The following is a 14,360-nucleotide window of genomic DNA, read 5'->3' on the forward strand; positions in this document are numbered from 1 at the left end:
GGTGTAGGTTGCAGACGCAGCTCGGATCCTGCATTGCTATGGCTGTTGTGTAGGGTGGCGGCTACAGCTCCAATTCAACCCCTAGCCTGGGAACGTCCATGTGCCGTGAATGCAGCCCTAAAAAAAGGTTTTAGAAAAAGAAAAAAAAAAGAAGATTTGTTTGTTTAATGAGCATGTACCATGGTACAGGATGACAGAATCTCTTTGGCTGGTTGGGGAGGAGGCTGAGAGCCTTACAGGGTAATAGAGTTGTCAGGAATAATGTAAAAACAAAAATCATACATTTTTTTTTTTTAAATCAGGCTTTGAGGATGCTTAGGACCCTGAGGAACTTGGGGGAATTTTGCTAGGTGGTCCCAGGAGTTACAGGAGCTGAGGTGGATGTGCCCAGAACCCTCCACTGCAGGTCTTGAGATGGGTGGCTGAAATCACAGTTCTAAGTACCATTTATAGCTGTGCCCTGTCTTTGTGGTGAGAGTTTCTCTGTGAAACTGTCCCATGTAGATAAATGGCCAAAAATAGCTTGAAAAATTTCACTAGAGCTACTGTAGGTCTCTTGTGTAAGAGACACCAGAAGATGGACACTGTCAATAGCTCCAGGTCAAACCAAGAAGTTATTTTCCTGGTAAATGTAAACACAGTGGTCCAGAGGAAATGCTATGATTTAGTGTGTTGAAAAACTTAATTATTGAACTGAGTTCTATGAGGGATTGAATCATGAGGAAGAGAAAGCAACCTTCTCCAGCAATATGGAATAAAATTGGCAGACTTTGGCGTGCAGTCCACGCCTGACTTTAGTTGTGAGATCTTTTGTTTTGCTTTTTAGGGCCATACCCGTGGCATATTGAAGTTCCCAGGCTACAGGGTGAATTGGAGCTCCAGCTGCCGGCCTTACCTTAGAGTTTTTGTGGGGCTTGTGTGAGCCAATCGGTGATAAGCGTTTGGAACAGTGCCTGTCTCGCAGCTTCCTTCTTCTGCTATTACACATGACCACAGATCAAGTATTTTAAAGTACCATGAAATTATGATCTCACCATTCTGTAAGTTAAAAATCTGATAGGGGACTAAACTGAGAGTGTTGGCAGAGCTGCGTTCCTTTCTGTCGGCTTGAGGGGAGAGGGTATTCACGGGCCTTTCGAGCTTCTAGAGGATGCCCACATTCCTTGGCTCACAGCCCCTTCCTTCGTCTGCAGAGCAGTCGCATTGCATCTCTCTGATCCCTTTGTCAGGCTTGTGTCTACCTCTGATCAAAGAGGGGAAAGGGTATCTGATGTTAAAGACCCGAATGGCTGAATGGACTGCACTTGAACCCTCTAGGCTCATCTCTCCATTTCAAGGTCTGTGACATGATCACATCTGCCAAGTCCCTTTTGCTGTTAAGGCAACCTCTTCATAGATTGTGGGGATTAGGAAGTAGATATTTTTGGGCTTCCATTATTCTGCCTGTCATAGGTAGTACATGCTTCATCTGTCCTTGTCATTATAAAGTGACTTTCCTGATACTAAAACAGATGAAGTATTTTTCAGGGCTGCACAATAACTTGAAGAGGTAATCTTTCTGAAGGAAGGGGTAAGTGTATGTGTTTTTATAGCATCTAAATTAAGAAAACAAAGGGTCTGGACTCTGATTACAAAACTCTCTTGCCTATGAATGTACACCGTGAGTTTAATCATGTCATAATTAATGTTTCTGGGATCTCTATCCCATGCCAGACATTATTTTAGGAGGCTTTTTTTTTTTTCAACCACACTATCTTATTGAATACTCACAGCAACCTGGGACAGAGCTAAAATTATCTTCTTAGGGATAATGAAAGAACACACTCAAAGAAGTGAAATAACATTCCCAGGCTTCCACAAAGAGGAGGTGGCATAGCTGGGATGTTTCTAGGCATTGAGCTTCCTCCTCAAGCTTCAGTCCATTCCAATGGCAGAAAGCATGCCTTTTTGAGTTAACTGGCCCATCTTTGCGGTGGAACTTGGGCCTGTAGAACCATATTTTCTCTCCAAAGGTCAGTGTGGGGACTGGTTTATAAGAAGCTTCCCAGAAGTACATTCTCATCATTGTTTGGGGGTCATAGCAGAAGCCTGGACCCAAAGGCCAATAACACTCAATGCGGGTAAAGCATTCCAGTATTCATCAGCACCGCCCCCCCACCCCCCGTTCCCACTGAGCGCTCGTCCCCTGCCATATAACTGAGCCCCATCAAAAGCCACTGTAACCCTGTCCCCCAGAAACGTGACCACCCAAATCCATACACAGTCTGTATTCCAACCTTTCTGTGTGAGTGGAAGCCAGAATTATTTGTGACTTGCTGCTTTTCTACAAGACCATATAAAATTTCACACTTATGATGAATGCCTTTGGACTAGGGTTTCATAAAACCATTTAGTGTATTAGAGTCTATTAACCAGCCTGAAATCATGACCCTCGTTTAGCGGTTATAGACTGTGGCAGCATTTAATCCATACTGGTTGATTTGTATAACGTTTATGATCTGAACCAGATCCCTTAATGCCTAAACTCATAACTATTGGCTTGAAATATGAGCAGCTGGAAAGCACAACTGGCAGAGCCCACGTGATGCTGGTAGGCGAGGGTGTGTGCCGACACATTGCCTAAAGAACAAATCGATTTGAAAGCAGAGGTGCAGAATGAAGGGGAAGCTCAGTCACAACTGTTCTCCGGGAGACTCTTGGTGGCCAGCATTCATTACCCCCCTCTTCCTTCCTAACGGAATCCAGATTTTCTTCAGTCCCTGTAGACCCCAGGTGACACAAGAGAAACGGATTTTGTCAATGACTGGTTCAGGGGCCCGGGCTGAAGCGGTGAGCCCTGGGATTTCTGCCAGTGACTGTTTTGTCCCGGGAACAGGCTCGTGACCTGTCCTGACCCATTCGGGACGAAGGCTAGGGCTAATGGACTACAATTAAGGGAGGGATCTCCTCCTCTCCTGTGGACCTTACACAAAAAAGTCTGCTGCCCCAGTGCTAATATCAGTCATATTCTGCCAAAATCCACCTGGAAAAAGTTTTGTGTGTATGATGAAGGGCCTGATATTTTATCCCATTTGCAAGCTAAAAAATCAGTCAGACTGTCACAGTTTTTGTGGATACTGGAGGAAGACACAAGACTCCTGGCTCAGAGACAAGGACTTCATGCTGATGGCACAGCAAATAGCATGTGTGTGTGTGTGTGTGTGTGTGTTTGTGTACACACACACACTATATGTAGTATATATATGCTATATATGTGTGTGTATCTACACACATATATCTACACACACCAACCCCAATTCTTCGGGGTAATATAAAAAGGGCCATAGGACCCATGCTCACACCAGGAATTTTGAGCTTAGGGTGCCTATGTCTTTTATACCAGTACCTCATCTTCAGAGGGACAGACCGTCTCTGTCTTCCAGGGCTGGTCGCTCTACAAACAGCCTTGTAAATGTAGTCCAGGATAGAGACAATGCCTCTGCTTGCAAGATGTGCAGAAATGCCAAAGGCCCATGCTGAATGAACTCTCAACTAAACCTGGCACATAAAAGAGGGCAGTGCCAAGAAAACAGAGGAAGAACAAAGCTGGAACCCGAATTGTGCTCTGATTATAGCTCACTATACCTCCTGACTTTCTATTAAATAAGACATTTCCTTTTTGTTTAACATAGTTTGGAAAAAGATTTCTTTGACTCACAGCGGAAGTACAGTAACTGATAAAACAACCAGTGGTCTGAAGTCTATAGGAATATCCAGGATTCTTAACTCTTCACAGAGACCTGATCTCAGGCACTAAGCAGGGTGTTTATTAAGTTGCATCTATTTTTAAGAGGGAAAATTGTCTCTTATCTCTGCTTGGATTGTTTGATGCCTCAACCAACAATACTGTGATTAAATCCAAATGGTGATTTTTATGGGAAGGTGACAATTGAGGGCTCCACTATGATTTCTCAATTTACAATCCTACGACCAAATCATATAAGATGTTGTTCAAAGACTAAGGTATCAGAATCCCTTGGAAAATGACCCTCAGCCTTAGATGCTGAGTCTTCCCACTGCTCATGGCTATCACTCCATCGAAGAGCTTATTAAGCCATGAATATCAGACGGCTGCTTGAGACCATATTCCTCCCTATCTAAGCATGAGGCTGTCTGTTTAAAAATATTGGATCATGAGGGTGTCCCTCAAACAGGACTTGTGAAGGTTAGCAGAGCAGAGAGTTCCTCCTGGACCACTGAAGGATGGCCATCTTGGAACTGGCCCATCACAGCGAGTAACAGAGACCATTGGGTGGTGCATGGCCTCATGTTCTAGAAGATTCTCTATTTACACCCAGAGTCACAGAGATTCACTAACAGGTTGGAAGGAAAAAGCCAGTGAGCTTACACCTATAAATGTGTGCCCCATTACTGAACCATACTGCCCATAAAGCCTTCTAAATATCGTTGTATTATTTCTGCCTTTATCTTTGCATCAGCACAAACAATTACATTGCTAGTGGTGGTGATGTTGGGTGTGTGTGTGTGTGTGTGTGTGTTTTAAAGGCCCTAATTTATTAAGGGTAAACAGTAAAAATATGTTAATTATATACCTGTTTTAGCATTTATGCATTTTTAAATACACTTGGAGCCTCAGAAATCAGAAGGGGATTGGCCTCTCTGTTGGAGAGGCCCAGCTTGTAATGACTATGTAAAAGCACTTTGTAAACTGTAAAAACTCCTACATGTGGTACCTATTATCTAGCTCATCTGTTATTCAGGCTGCAGGAGGGGTGCTGGGGCCAACACTCCTGGACGGGCCTGCAGTGTCCCTGGAGAGCAAGGTCGGCTCATGGCCTGAGAAATGTTTCACTTGGGCTTGCCTGTGGCCCTGAACTTCAGGGGTATTTCAGGGGTACCTCACTTCTCCCCCACCCCCAGGGAACCTGTTTCACGGAAGCCTCCACATCCAAGCACTTCTGTGAGGGAGGCAGGCAGGGCACTGCTCAGAAGTGGGCATTTATTTCTCACAAAGGGCCCTGGTAAATCAGGGGCACCTCATTCCCTTCCCTCTGCTTTTCAAAAAAATGCCCCTAATATGCTCCATTCTTCAAATGGTATCAATAGTGCAGAGCAGCTGGAGGGGGAGACACGGGAAAAATCTCTCTCCCCACAGTAAATGAGAAGCACTGGCACAAAAGCTCTGTTTCAAGGGCATTCTTCCTACACACTGCTCATTGGGTCATTTTTTTTTTTTTTTGAAATCGGTTTTTAAGAATCAATGCAGCTAAGTCAGACCACTCTGACTTCATGGGCAATGATGCTGTCGCTATTAGAACTGAGATGCGTCTCAAAGAATCTGTCTCCGTTTTTCTAACTTAAAACCCCCTTCTCTCTTGTCACGCTTTCCCAGGGAGGACTTTTTACTCTGGCATTATATAAACTTGGAAAATAGTAGGCAAGTGGGCAACGTCGATAGGCTCTCGCTCGGCTGCAGAGTTACTTAGTAGAGGTGCCATCGCAGGGATAGAATGACTTCCTTTAGAAAAAAGATGCTTTATTTTGTGAAGCTCCTTTGTCACAAAATAAAGAAGGGAGAAAAAAAGGAAGCACTGCCAGAGCTCAGCACACATTTAAGTAGCAGCCAGGGTTTTGCAAGATCTTTGCAATTCGATTTGGAAGGGGACGCAAGTGTTGAAAATGATCATTATGGGGGGCTTCATATTAATAGGGCTCTAAGGGTGTGATGATGGGGAGAGTTTGGTCCCAGAGGAGTGTGATACTGAAGAGAAATTAATGGGACAGACAGTTAGCATGGTTAGGACGTGTGTGCTGGTAGAGGGGCAAGAAGAGTGGCTCAAGGACGTCACCGAGCCCTTGTTCCTCTCACACCTGGCTGTGTGAACTCCGGTCAGACGCTTAACCTCTCTGCACATTGGCGTCCTCATCTGGATCATGAGATCCTCTTACAGGATTATGAGAAGGAAATAAAACAAATGTCCATTACCTTATAAGAAGCAAGAACCATACCGGTGTCCGCTCTCATTTGCTGTTTATAATGCAGGGGAGAATCCGGAGCTTGAGGAGGTCCCTCTTCCCCATAGACTATCTGATCAGTGCCAGGCCTTGGAGGCTGCCTTAAAAAGCTGGAAGACAGCTCAGCAGCTCAGCCAGGGCCTGCAAAGCAGCCTCTGCAAATGGTGCTCTGAACTGCAGATACCCAAGGGTCACATTGCTAAACTTCCTCCTCCTTCTCAGGAGGGAAATATGCAAAGCTGGATACTCACGCCAGTTTAAAAAATCCAATTTGTAGACACAAATAAAGCATGGGATGAATTGATGCCTTTAAGACCCCAAGCTTTCTTCTTTTGGACTCTTACTAATAGATGTCCGTGTATTTTTTTAAGATTAATGGAGTAGAAAGAGGGGGCTTCATGGCTATGATGAAGCCATGTGGGAGCTCAGAGCAGTGTCCCCAGAGATGTTTTGTCCCCGCCACCGCTGTACTGACCCTGGGAGAGTAAAGCCATGCCAGCCTGCTTAGCCTGCATGAGAGCATTCTGCAGGAGGATTAGAATTCACCAGCCAAAGTTAGGTTTGAGCCTAGTGAAGTCAAAACCATTAAATTGTCACTTCCCCTCTCATTGGGCTCCAAGTTAGGATTTGGAAGAAAGTACTTGAACAAAATTACATTTTAGGAAATTGGTGTTTACATTAAAGTAGTCATAAGGCTGTTATTGGAATCATGGTATATAGGGGATCAAAGACAAAAATGTAAGAATGCATTAATAGGAATAGGAGAACATTTCCATAATATTACTATTAATAATAAAACATTTGTATGACATTTTACAGGTTATAAAATTTCCTTCACAAATTATTTCAGTTAATTCACAACATGTCCCTGCAAATTGAGAAATTTTTGTCATTCGAAGGGATATCGAGACTCTGAGATTATATAGTATGGCCAGGTCACATAGCAAGTGGTGAAGCAGGAATTCACAGACAGGTCTTGAAAGCCAAATTTAAACCTCTTTTCACCATATCATGGGTGAAAATTTCACAGGAATGCAAGGCCTAGAATACACATGTGCTTCATGGGAACATTTTCAGGTATTTTAAATTTAGAATCATTTATGTGGTGCCAGAGAGTTTTAAAAAAAATTATCAATAAATACAAAAATTCAAAAAAGCTTTCTCGGTGCCAGTATTACGAGAAAACTTAAACCTGTTAGGAAATCAGTTATGATATGGAATGTGGATATTAAAATGCCATAAACCTCATTAAAAACTCTAAATATGTAACTAGAATTTTTACTAAGTTCATAAAAATTAATATTGGATACAGCATCTTTCGTAAATCCTTGTGGTTCTTGTGTCAATTACCTGGTTACTTAGTAACCAAGTAATCCAGTAACCAAGGAGTCAAGCCATAGATTAAACAGTCCCCAACCAGGCAATAAAAAGGTCCCTGAGTACAAATTTGCAGAATTATGGTTTATTGTGTTAATAATCTCCCCATGTCTGTGGCTAGGCTTCTAGGGATTGGGCTGCTGAGTGTATGCCATTCCAGGGCTCAGCCATGGCTCTTGCTATTTTGTTATAGTACCTGCTTTTAAACGAGGAAATTAAACCACAGAGCACACTGTGGCTTAAACTCACTGAGGGAAATAAGCAAGGCTAAGCACATACCATCCGGGTCTGGGGATTCTGGGGAAATCCAGACTTGGGGTATGAATTTGCATCTGAGCTGGTGATTTGATGTTTCTCTGGTAAGGTTTTAGAACTGAGTTCACAGCTGATTCCTGAAGGGGTCCCTAACATAACTGACTACAATCTGCAGCAGTCCTTTTGACAGATATTTGTTGGGCTCTACAGTGTGCCAGGTACTGTGCTAGGCATGGGCAAAGCAATGTTAAGGAAGACATACCCCGTCCATGCCCTCAAAGAGCTCAGTGTTAGGGAGAAGAGAACATTAATCAAATAAGCACATGAATAAATACATAACCCTAAATATAGAACTGTGATCACTGCTCTGCAGTAAGAGTAGAGGATACTGCAAGAGTGTCCCACTCTGAGGTCAAAACTAACACACAGTTGGTGAGCGGCAATTATGGTAACATTTCCCCAACAAACTATATGACATTTGAACAGAGCTGGAAACCTGATAGATGAAAAGGAATTGACCAGGAAAATGAAGGTTGGGGAAGGGAACAAGCTAAGAAGAACATTCCAGGAAGAAAAAAGAGTCACATGCAAAGGCCCTGGGGTAAGAGGAAGCATGATATTTTCTAGCAATGGAGAGAAAGCTAGCATGGCTGAGTGCCATTAAGGCTGGTGGGAAGGCATGAGAATCACTGTGCTTCAAATCACTGTGTGCGTTTGGCAGGCAACAGAGAGGACTGGGGAAAGGGACTGGTATTTATTATGGGAGGACTGACTTTCCAGAAACAAACTCAGTTTTTTTTGGTTTGTTTTTGTTTTTGCTTTTGAGGGCCACACCTGTGACATATGGAAGTTCCAAGGCTAGGGGTCGAATCTGAGCTACAGCCACACCACAGCCACAGCAATGTGGGATCCAAGCCACGTCTTCGACCTACACCACAGCTCAGGGCAATGCCAGATCCTTACTCCACAAAGTCAAGTCAGGGATCGAATCCACATCCTCATGGACACTGGTTGGATTCGATTCCACTGAGCCATAACAGGAACTCCTCTTTTTCGTTTGAGTTTTACTGTCTGAAACTCACTGATCAGCCTTTACAGTTCCATCCTGCCCATTGTCTTCAGTGTTTCCCCAAATTTCTCACTGAATTAAAAGTGAATGGCTAGTGGGTGGAGTGACCAAATTATCAAAGTTTCCACTGAAACAAACACTAACTAAATCCTAGATATTTTGTTGTCTTATAAGAGAAGAAACCCTCTGAACAAAACCAGATTTCCTTTCCTATCAGGATTTGTGCCTACCCTGGGTATTTGGGTTCAGAATCTTGGACTATTTCATTTAGTTGAATAATGTCTGCAGCACAACCTACAATTGGGTTCTGCTGCTTTGAGTTGTGGGAACATAGATTTGGCAGCCAAGACTCTGCCACAGACTTACGGTGGATACCAATGTTTTTGTACCAAAAACACTGACCTTGCAGTCTCAGTGACAGACTGACATACAAAAACAGTAGATGGAATGAAGAGGTGTTCAAAGGCTGAGCTCACAGCCTAGGAGTAACCAGGGAGTCTCAAAGAATGTTTTACCTGCAGTCCATTTTAAAGTTCACCTATTAGGCTTCAGTTATCCACCCCTCTCCCTTTTTTTGGCCATTCCTACAGCATGCAGAAGTTCCCAGTTTGTGGGCAATCAAACCCATGCCGTAGCAGTGACAACACCAGATCCTTAACTGCTTGGCCACTCTGGTTATCCTTTTGATAGCTTATTTTTGAAACAGTGTAATGTCTGGACTAGTGATTCCAACAGCTGGAATGAAATACTTTCCAAAAACATCCTTTTGTCTTCCCCTAATTTGTCATGAATTCTGTTTCACAATATGCCCACCCGAGTTGGGAAGATCTAGCAACTATCAGGCAGGCAGCTGCATTCAGTTCATAGATGAAACTTCTACTGTGTGCGCAGTACGCTGGGCAATCCAGAGATTAACCATAAGCATCCTGACCTTCCAGGCGATCAGGGTTGTTAGTGAGATTTGGATCTGTAACCCCCGTAGAAGGCAGACATGTCATAACACCATTTCAAACCAAGTGGATGGAGAATCTAAGCGAGGAAATGAGTCATTCTCCCTGAAGACAGGCTTTGTGGTGCAGTGTATTTAGACCAGAGGTTGGGAGAAGTGCTGGAAGATGGAAAGGAAGGCAGCCCTGAAGGTGGAGGTAGAACAAGTAAATACAGAGATAAAAGCAATAGCCATGAACCATCTAGTGAGAGAGTGATGTGCTTTGGCTTTCGTAGAATAGTCAGCTTTACTCCCTCTCCTCCATCACTTGCCATTCCTGCTCTCTTTCTTAGAGCAAGGAGCAGTAACACACACGCATGCGCGCGCGCGCGCACTTTCCTTTTAGCTCTGGACAGACTAGCTGATCACCAAGTGAAATGGTAAAAGGTAAGAACTAAGAAACTTGTTTCCAGGTCTGCCCTTGCTCTGAAGGAGCTGGGTGAGTTTTAGAAAGACATTTTCACTTCTGAACCAGGAAATTGAACATATGGGTAAGATCTCTTCCAGCTTAGAATGTTCTGATTCTTGCAAGACGGAGATAAGAAATAGAACAATATTTGAAATGAAGATAAGAAAAGGTACATCTCTTAAATATCGCCTAGAAAAACATGAAACAAGTACAGGAAAAATTAAATATTTTAAATTATATATATAGATATAGATATAGATATAGATGTGAATATATGTATATGTATTATTCGTAATTCAAGCGACATTTGGGCTGAAGTCATATTATGTCCTAGGAGATGGTATGACAGTTTCTTCTTAAGGCACTGCAATATAGTGATTTAACTTTGCCGAGACACAGTTCCTTCACCCATAAAATGGGGATGCTTATCATACTCATTGTGTTCAATCTGTGAAGTTTTGGTAGCCAGGGTGTGGCATTAAATAGGCATTCGAGGTAAAATGCTTATTTGATAAATATTTCTTCAGTGATAACAGATACGGTCTCCGATCACACAGAGCCTCCAGACTAATGGCCACAAAGGCCATTGGACATGCAAGTGATTTGACTGTCGGGACCAGAACGTATTGCAGTAGGGAAGTCATGAGCAGTTATAGAAAAATAGGAAGGTTCTACCCCAGCCCGAGGTCAAGAAACGTTTCCTGAGGGACTTGAGCTCTTGAAGAATGGGGCATTGAAGGAAACAGCTAGGATGCCAAAAATATTCCCAGTAGAGGAAATAGACTCCCTTAAGGGAAAAATACAGATTCCGTGTGTCAGGTGCCTAGCAGAGTACCTAAGAGATAAAGAGACTCAATAAACAATAGCTACCAAAGATGTTATTACTTTCCTGGTTTTGGGGGCAGTTGACTTCACCTTGATGACAGCTTTTTACCACCCGTTTGTACCTGTGGTGCATGTCAGTCTGCTTTATTTGCCTATGGTGTTAAGTAAAGGGGCAAGGCTTCCTGGGTTTGTGTTGGCGGCATAGGACCAAACAGAAGTTTTCCGAATCCGACAAAGATGAATGTGTCAGGGTCCGCTGCCCCTACTCTGCAGCAATGCGGGTGATCTCAGGTCTCCTTCGTTGTCACAGAGCTCACCGCGTTAAGAAAACGCTCTCCATTTAACGGGAATACATAAAAATTCAAATCCTGGCCTCGTAAATGTGAGTAAACAGTTTAATGACTTGCTTTAACTAGAAAGTAATCAAATATAAATGCAGGTATGCTACTCATTTGCATCTCTTTCCATGTGGGTGAATAAAAATAAAAATGCCCGAGGCGTGATATTGGCTAAATGAATTTGTCTTTGGGATTTTTGTTATAAAATACAAAGCCGTGGTGATTTTCCATGCTGTGCTCATGGGCCGTCATTTCCAGCAAGGCAGAGGGGCCCTTCCTTGGATTTCCTGTCACAGGACCTGCCTTTGACTCTGCCACTAACTACAACTTTGTGGGGGTGATTTAACGTATCTAAGCCTGTTTCCTCATCTGTTAAAAGGCGGGTACTAAGATCTACCTATTACCACCTTAGGCACATAATTATCCGGTCGAACTTTCTAGTATAATCATGAGATTGGTTAGTACAGTGCCTGGCATAGAATAGAAGTTAAACGAGTGTTGGTTCCTCTTCCCTCCCTTGGGATTATCTTCCTGTTTCCATCTTCTTCTAGAAACATGAATTGGTTCAGCTCACCATGATTATAGTCTGAAATGACATACACATATATTTAAGCATATGTACGTCATACATATTTATCTAAGGGTAGGCATATCCATGTGCATATTCATATATATTCGTCTAAGAATTTGCACATCACCATCTGTATTCGTACGTATACATATACTTCAGCTCAAAGTTGAATTTTGCACATGAATCAAGCCTTACATTTCTCAAACATAAATTGAAAAGGATGGCCTGGGTGGTTTCTAAGTCTTCCAGTATCTTTGAAAGTTGGTGGGGGGGTGGGGCACGCCTGTGGCATATGGAAATTCCTGGGCCACGGATTGAACCCGAGCCACAGCAGCAACTGAGCCACTTCAATGACAACACCAGATCCTTAACCCGGTGCCGCACCCAGTAGCTCTGAAATTTGTGGTTCGGAGATCAGATGTCCTATACTAGTTGTGTCATCAGTAGGCTGGAGAGAGAGAGAAGTCATCTTGGAGGAAAAGGTATTTCGGAAACCATTTGTTTGGACCACATTGAGATTCATTCCTGCAGGACTGAATTTAGAAGGTGGCAACATCCAAAACTTTGAACTTTGTCTTTCACGTGGGGGTTCTGCACCTCGTCAGCTCTGCACCCTCCTGGAGTTTCTAAGATGACATTTCCTACGTGCCAGCATCTTCTAACATCACAGTCTTCATAACCAGTGTGTATTGTCCCTGGATGCCCACCTAATTTATTCCTTCACCTAGACTTCTCACCTAGACTATAGCTACATCCTCTTAACAGGTTTTTGGTGTTACTTTACTCTAATTTTTGCTATCATCCACTGCCTAAACAGCTTATTCTCTGCTGATCAAAATTTGTCCATGACAACATACTTAAGAATAAATCTAATAAAAGAGTGTCCAAGACCTCATCACTAAAAACTAAAATGTGCCTGAGAGGAAGTAAAGACCCAACTAAATAGAGGAATAGATCATGTTCATAGATAACTTCATAGATTGTGATTCCTTAGTAGTTATTATTATAGGCTGCCTTCATACATAGATGATAGATTTTTATATCTCTTACTAAGATGACAAGTCTCCATGGATCTGCAAATTCAACACAACTTCAGTCGAAATCCCAGTAGACTTTTTAAAAAATAGAAACTGACAGACAAGCTGATTCTAACATTTATATGAAGATGCAGAGAACCTAGAACAACTAATTTGGAGGACTTAGCCTATATGATTTCAAGAGTTACTCCAAAGCTACTGTAATCAAGAGAGTTTGATATTAAAAAATATATAGGCGTAGAAATCATGAAACAGAATAGAGACTTCAGAAATAGAACCACACACATGTGACCAATTAATTTTCATCAGAGTTTCCAGGGCAATTCAATGGGAAAAGGAAACTCTCTTTAATAAATGATGCTGGAGCCATTGAATATATATTTGGGGGAAATCAACCCTTATTTCACATCATACATAAAAATTAACTCAAAGTGGTAGTAGGCCTAAATGAAAAACCTAAAAGTTTGAAACTTCCAGGAGAAAATCTTGGAGACTTTGAAGGGAAACATGAGTTTCTTAGAATACAAGAAGTACAATCAGAAAAGAAAAAGTTAATTAAATGGACTTCAAAACAATTTTAAAAAATTCACTCTTCAAAATATATTGTTAAGAGAATAAAAAGATAAGCTACCAACTGGAAGAAAATATTTGCCACACATATAATCAAACAATGGACTTGTATCCAGAATATATAAAAACTCATCCTACTCAAGAAGACAGACAAGTCATTTTTTAAAATGGGCAGAAAGTTTACATAGATACTTCATAAAAGAAGATAGAAGAATGGCCAATGAGCACATGAAAAGATGCTCTGCATCATTAGTTACTAGGGCATTTCCAACTAAAACCACAGTAAGAAACCACTGCACACCCATGAAGGTACATCTCTACTGAAGGATTTGCACATGAATGTTCACAGCAATTTATTTGTAATAGAAGCTGGAATCAATCCAAATGTCCAGGAACAGGTGAATTGGATAAACAATACCACTCTGCGATAAAAATAAACAAACTATTGATTCTTGCAGCAATATGGATGACTCTCAAAAACTCTAGTAGATGCAAACTAATCTATAGTGACAGAAAGCTGATCAGTGATTGCCTGGAGGCAGAGCTGGAAGGAGAGATGGATTAGGAAGGAGCATGAGGAAGGTTTAGGGGTAATGGAAATATTCATTACCTTGATTGTGGTGATGATTTCGTGGTCGTATCCATATGTCAGCATTCAGCAAATTATACATTTAAAATAGTGCAGTTGGTTGTACATCAGTTTGACCTCAATAAAGTTGTAAAAAAAAAGTAATAAAAAACTGTCAATGCCCTCTTCATGCCTTCGGATTAAAATCTAGCTTGCAAGCAGGTAATCAAGGCAAGGTTGTCTGTGGTTTCATCCCAATGTAACTTTCCAGTCTCAATTCCCCTTTGATTGTTCCACACACTCTATGCTCTGGCTCAGCTACACATCTAGCTTTTGTC

This window comes from Sus scrofa, chromosome 6 (assembly GCF_054392235.1).
Source record: "Sus scrofa isolate SSC_HxYL_T2T_F1_AM1 chromosome 6, Sscrofa_HxYL_maternal_Yorkshire_Landrace_v2.0, whole genome shotgun sequence".
Lineage (NCBI taxonomy): Eukaryota > Metazoa > Chordata > Mammalia > Artiodactyla > Suidae > Sus > Sus scrofa.